Raw genomic sequence first — 6000 nt, forward strand, 5'->3', positions numbered from 1 at the left:
ATTAGGCCTAAGCAAAACAGCGCATCTTTACAGACTTGAAAATCTCCCTGCATGATGGGAAAGGGACTGAGAAAGCTTTCAGGCAACGACTGCTGAGAACGCTTGCCAGAAAGTGGCAAGTGAATGTTTTACTGATGGTAGCATCCACTGCTGTGTTACCAGATGCACTTGAGATAGAGCTGGGTCTGTCATCCTGCATCTGATCCTTAGCCTTTGTGCAATGAGAAACCGTGCTGACATCAACACGGGGTCAGGCTGCCAAGGGACTGGCTTCAAGATAAATCTCCCATTGTATCGAGCTCCCTCATGGTCAGACAATCCCATTATCACTGTGATAGTCCCTCATTCCTGACTGGATGGCAGACTGTTCATTCTCTCCGATACATGCGTTTGTCATGTGCTTGTCTAGAAAAGCTTGAATGAAGAAAAAAAGGGGGCGGGGGAGAATATTTTCCGAAGGCAGGCAAACAATCCAAAGAGGTCGAACAACTCTTTTGGCAGCCGTGCCCCACTCTGACGCAGCTTTGCTCTCAAGGCTCTTTGGGATGTGATCGGATGGGTGGAACAGCCTGAACCCCTAGTGTTTGCAGTCATTGAGAAAGGTGCTGAACCCACTGTCCTGCTGGTGTGAGGTCCTCATTGGTCCCACAGAGGGGCCGATCCCACAGCCTCGCTCCTACAAACAGCAGCCGGGACGGGCAGAGCCATTGGGGCACACGGGGTTGTTCAGGCAGAGCCGCCAGGGCGTGCGGGGTTCAGGCTGTGCCTGGGGGAGCCTTAGCTGAGAGGAGAAGCAAGTGTTGATAGACAGAGTGTTTGGGGTGAATTAGCAGGGGGAGCAGACCGGTGAGGTCATTAATAGTTTGGTGTTGGGCAAGGTAAATACGGCATCAGGAAGACATCTTGGTGAAGAGGTCAGCAAGGCTTGGCAGGGGATTTTTGGTTAGAGGTTTTCTCACTGGCTGTGTCTTCGGAGAGCAGAAACTGTGCTGGTGGGAGCTGGAGACCAGAGCTGCCCTCCAGGAAAGGCAGCAAGGGAGGGTGGTACTGGAATAGCTGGTGAAGATGGGAAGAATTATGTCATGAGACCAGTCCAGGTGAGGGATGACAGACCCCCGTATGCTGAGAACTGGTAGAGCCCACCTACAGCCTGGCCATGTCCTGCCCTGCTTCAGTCACAGGCTGAAGTGGCACTGGGACAGCGTTACAGTTTTGGTCAGATTGGAGTCTAGCAGGACGGTCAGATGTTCTTGTATCTGTAGCACGAGAGAAAATAATGTAGTGTTTTAATCATGCTGAAGGACAACCGTGGTGTTACTGGGTCTTGTGATGCTGCTGCTTCTGTAACAAAGCCAGGACCTTACACAAAGATGTATTGAGAATCTCAACGAGTTAAAGCCTGGAGTGAATGGCAGAACGCAGTAGGTCCTCGACAGCCATGGATTATTGCTGTGCGCACCAATTCTGCACTGTGTTAGCAAGCATGGAAGTCAGGGATGTGAAGAAGAGCTGCTGCTGCCTTGCTTTGGAGGAGAAAGTGCAGCACGTAATTCTGAAGCTGGGAGAAGCTGCCGGAATCATAGAATCATGGGAATGTTTGGGTTGGAAGAGACCTTAAAGATTAGAGACAAAATCAGCCGAGGAAGATACAGCCAGTAGCAGCTCAACGGGAGAAGCTATTTTCTCCTTGGGAGCTGGATGAGAGCATAGAACTAGAAACTGGGCTCAGAGTAGTTAAGAGGGAGGAGGGAGTGGGAGCTAAGACAGCCTGGAAGCTGATGGTGGGTGCAAATGAATGGGAGGGACACTGCAGCTGGTGAGGAAGTTCTCATTAAGGAGAACTTAATGAGATTATAAAAGCCTCTGTGAAAGCTAGTAGTCTTCCTGCCTTTCCTCTGGTGAGACTTTCCTGGTAAGTACAATTTTTAAGTGTCCCACCCTTGAGCCTTCTTAGATAAGGTCAAACAAAGGCAGCCTGATAGCAGAACCTCTACCAGAGTGTGTTGAAGTCAGGCAAGAGACAATAGGACAAGTTAGAGGACCAGTATGGGTAAACAGCTTCTGTGAAGGAGAGATATTGGTAATAGTGTCAGTGAGCGGAGCAGGCCAAGCCTTGCCCAGCCTTTTATTCATGTGGCAGTTAGGTGAGGATCCCACACAGCATGAGAATTAACCTGCTGTTCCTGATCCAGGGTTGGTCCCGATCGGCACCGAAATGGGAAGGGAACAGGCTGCTCTTTGCTGGTTGCACTTTGCTCCTTCCTTGCACCTCTCCCAGCTTCTGCTCAGCTGCTTGGGGCAGAGTTGGTCCAAACCTTTCTTTACTCCCCCATCTATCTCTGTGCAGCTGGCATGCAAAGCACAGCATCTTTTCTCCTGTACTGGATTCTGCTTTAATTTGCAACAGTGACTAGTGACTGGCTCGAACCCTTCCTGTATGTTCACTGAGTGCCCGTACAGAGCATGGTGCACGCACACTCTGTTTGTAGAGGAGCTGCAGCTTAGCAAAGTAAATGGCACGTCACGTTTGGACCCAGTAGGTAGGACAGAAAGGACCGGGGCGTTTGGCACTGTGTAGCTGTTCAAAGTCCCTAAAAAAGACATGACTTCACTGCCCAGTTCAATAGCTTTTGTCTAAAGGCGAATTGAAGGGCAAACCATGTCCATAAACATGTGGTGGTGGATGTCGACTGGATGTTATGCAGAATCTGCACACAAACACAGCAGAGAGAATCTGCAAATGAAGCGAAAGGCGCTGCTGCCGCTTCTCATTTCAGGGCAGCGTTTGTTCAAACCCTCGCCCTCTCACCCAGCTCGAGACGTTTGTGCAGTGACCTGTTAAATGCTGGGTGTTCTGACAAGCCTCTCTTGTCTTTGTTTGGAGGCTGGTTGGAGATAACCCTGTGCCCATGCTGAAGCTGATGCTGCAGATCTGTGAGTCATTGCAGACTGACCCAGAACTGAGAGTGTGGTTAGAAACTGGAAAACAAACGGACCTCAGCCAGTCTTTCAGTCAAAGCTTCGTGACTCAGGAGCATCAGGGCTGTAACAAAATGAGTCGGTGCCTCTTTCCTGCAGACAAGCCACAGCCAGGCAGTAATATTTGATAAAACAATAAAAGCACTATTTATGTAGCTCTTTGCATAAATGTGTTCTCTGCGCCGGGGCCTGTTGTAAGGTACGTTACTTCCCATATTGTGGGGAATGCTATTTTCCAGATTACTCCTAAGAAATGATAAAATTATTCCTCCTTTCATTTATTATTTATTTATTATTGAGCTCTGCCTCCTATATGGGTAATATCCAAGCTAGCATCTTCTGGCAATCGGACAGGGCTGCTCCCAAGGCAGTGAAGCTGAAGGCTGGGAAGGAGGGAGATGGTGGTTGCCTTTGGGCTATGCTCAGTGTGGAGGTGCCTGCGTACTGCAGAACCCCCCAGCAGACTCAGTGGGGATGTGTGGGGCAGGGGATCCTTTTGGGATGCCCTATAGTACCAACTGTTGGGAGAGAATCATAGAATAGTTGGAACGGACCTTAAAGATCGTCTAGTTCCAGCCCCCAAACACAAACCTGTTCACAGGGCTCCGTCAGGATCACATCGAAAGGTTCCTTTGGTGTTCCATGTCTGATAATCCTCACTGTTAAGTGGTTTGGGAGATGACTTTTAACATCCACCTTCCTCAAAAAAAAAACCAACAAAAAAAGGCAACCTGAAGCAAAAAAAAAGCCAGCCTGGCTGAGCAGTGATGGATGGTGCTCAGGAGACTGGATGACAGTGGCATTTGTCTTCTCTCAGGCGATGGATGAGCAGTGCCCTTCACCTTGGCTGGACCAGGCATGGGGTTGGTTTTCTTTGCACATCTCTGCTTGCCAGGATTGCATCTGGATAAAGAACAGCAAATATCTGCGTGAGCAGATTCACACATAGCAGCTCTTCGGAGTTCCTTAGATGACTGCTAATCAAAGCATTGTAAACAAAATAAAATCCGGGTGCTTGTTTTGGAGCAACTATTTGTTAATTTCTTAGTATCTGGATAGCATACTGTAAAATTAACAAACCCCTCTCCTTGGGAGCTGAGATTTAAACTTTGGTTTAAATGCTGGTCAGCATTCCCCTGACCAGGAAAGTGGAGGTGGGAAAGGAGCTGATTTGCTCTAAGAAAACAAAGGCAGTAGCCTTATAAAAAGGAGGGGAAGACAGAATCTTTTGGTTCCTGGTCCTGCGGTTTGCTTGAGCAATGCCAGGAATTTGAAGCAGCACAAAAGAAATAGTCAGCAAATTGTGGGTGCCCTAGGGTACTGAAAAATGCTTCTGGGGAAGGCATCTAATTGCATTATGGGTCAGTGCTTCACCATGTGGTGTTTCTAGCTGTTCTTCCCTAAACTGCTCTGCCATAGCAGCCTGGGGTCAACACTGATGCGAAGAGAAATCTCTGCCACGCTGCGAAGAGGCTAACAAAAAGCTCAAAACTCCTTTTCCCTTTGTCCTAAAAGCCCCCAAAACAAAATAAAAAAGGGAACTTACTAGGGTCAGTGACCCTGAATCAACTGTGGAAGCACTAGCCTGTAAAAGAAACACAGACTGAGCACGGTGGCCGTGGCAAGGCACTAGGAAATGTCATTCTCTTACACTAAGTGTAATTCAGAAGAAACTCTAGGCAAGGCAGAGGAATGCTGCTGCATCTCTGGGAGGGTACAAACAGGCTTACGACTTCTCTGCTCACATCTTGCAAACAGATGTCTTCCCTTTGTGTGAGACGCTCCACATCTGGCAGCTGCTCAGCAGCTCCAGGTGAAATTGCTCTCCTTCTCCAGCTCAGTCTGTTGAAAGAGGAAACAAGGAGGGTGATGAAATGCTGGAATGCAAGAAGCAATAAGCAAATGCTGTGAAAGACAGGGAAACTCTGGCCTGTGGACATTTAGAATGGAAAACACAGCTTGTAATGGCAGAAACTGCAGCACCTCCCATATGAACTGAGGCTGAGAGGGTTGGGATTGTTCAGCCTGGAGAAGAGAAGGCTCCGAGCTGATCTTATAGTGACCTTCCAGTACCTGAAGGGGCTACAGAAAAGCCGGGGAGGGACTGTTTACAAAGGCTTGGAGCGATAGGACTAGAGGGAACGGCTTTAAGCTGGAGAGGGGCAGATTTAGACTAGACATAAGGAGGAGCCTCATCACGAAGAGAGTGGTGAGGCACTGGCCCAGGTTAGATTGGGAGGAGGGAGGTGTCCCTGCCCATGTCAGGGGTGGTAAATATCAGTCTTTACACCTTCCCTGGAGGTGTTTAAGGGACAGGTGGGTGAGGTGCTGAGGGGCAGGGTTTAGTATTTAACAGGAATGGTTGGACTCGATGATCTGGTGGGTCTTTTCCAACCTGGTGAATCTATGATTCTATGAATCTAGATGGGCTTTGAGGTCCCTTCCAACCCAAACTATTCTATTATTCTATTGTGTTAATGGTTGGACTGGACGATCTTACAGATCTTTACCAACCTTAATGACTCTATGATTCAATGTTTAACTGAACAGGCTGTGAGCATTGGGATTGTTCAGCCTGGAGAAGAGAAGGCTGCGGGGAGCCCTTAGAGCAGCTTCCAGTGCTGACAGGGGCTCCAGGAAAGCTGGGGAGGGGCTCTGGATCAGGGACGGGATGGGGGGAAATGGTTTTAAGGTGGAGGCTGAGATTCAGATGAGATTTAATATATAAAATTCTTCCTCCTTGGGTAACGCCCACACGGGGCTCCCTCCACCCGCAGCATCGGGGGGGGGGGGCAAGATGGCGGCGCCCCCTGCAGGCTGAGCGGTGGGTGTGGGGAGAAGGGGGCGTGGCTAAGAGAATGGGCGTGGCCTACTGGTGGGCGTGGCTTGAGGAGGGGCGTGCCCCGGCAATTGGCTGTGGTCGGAGAGGGGGCGTGGCTTTCCCGTTGGTGGGCGGGGCTTGGGGAGCGGCGCGGCCCGGCTATTGGGCGTGGCTGGGAGAAGGGGCGTGGCCTGGCGCGC

This window comes from Phaenicophaeus curvirostris, chromosome 16 (assembly GCF_032191515.1).
Source record: "Phaenicophaeus curvirostris isolate KB17595 chromosome 16, BPBGC_Pcur_1.0, whole genome shotgun sequence".
NCBI classification, from domain to species: domain Eukaryota; kingdom Metazoa; phylum Chordata; class Aves; order Cuculiformes; family Cuculidae; genus Phaenicophaeus; species Phaenicophaeus curvirostris.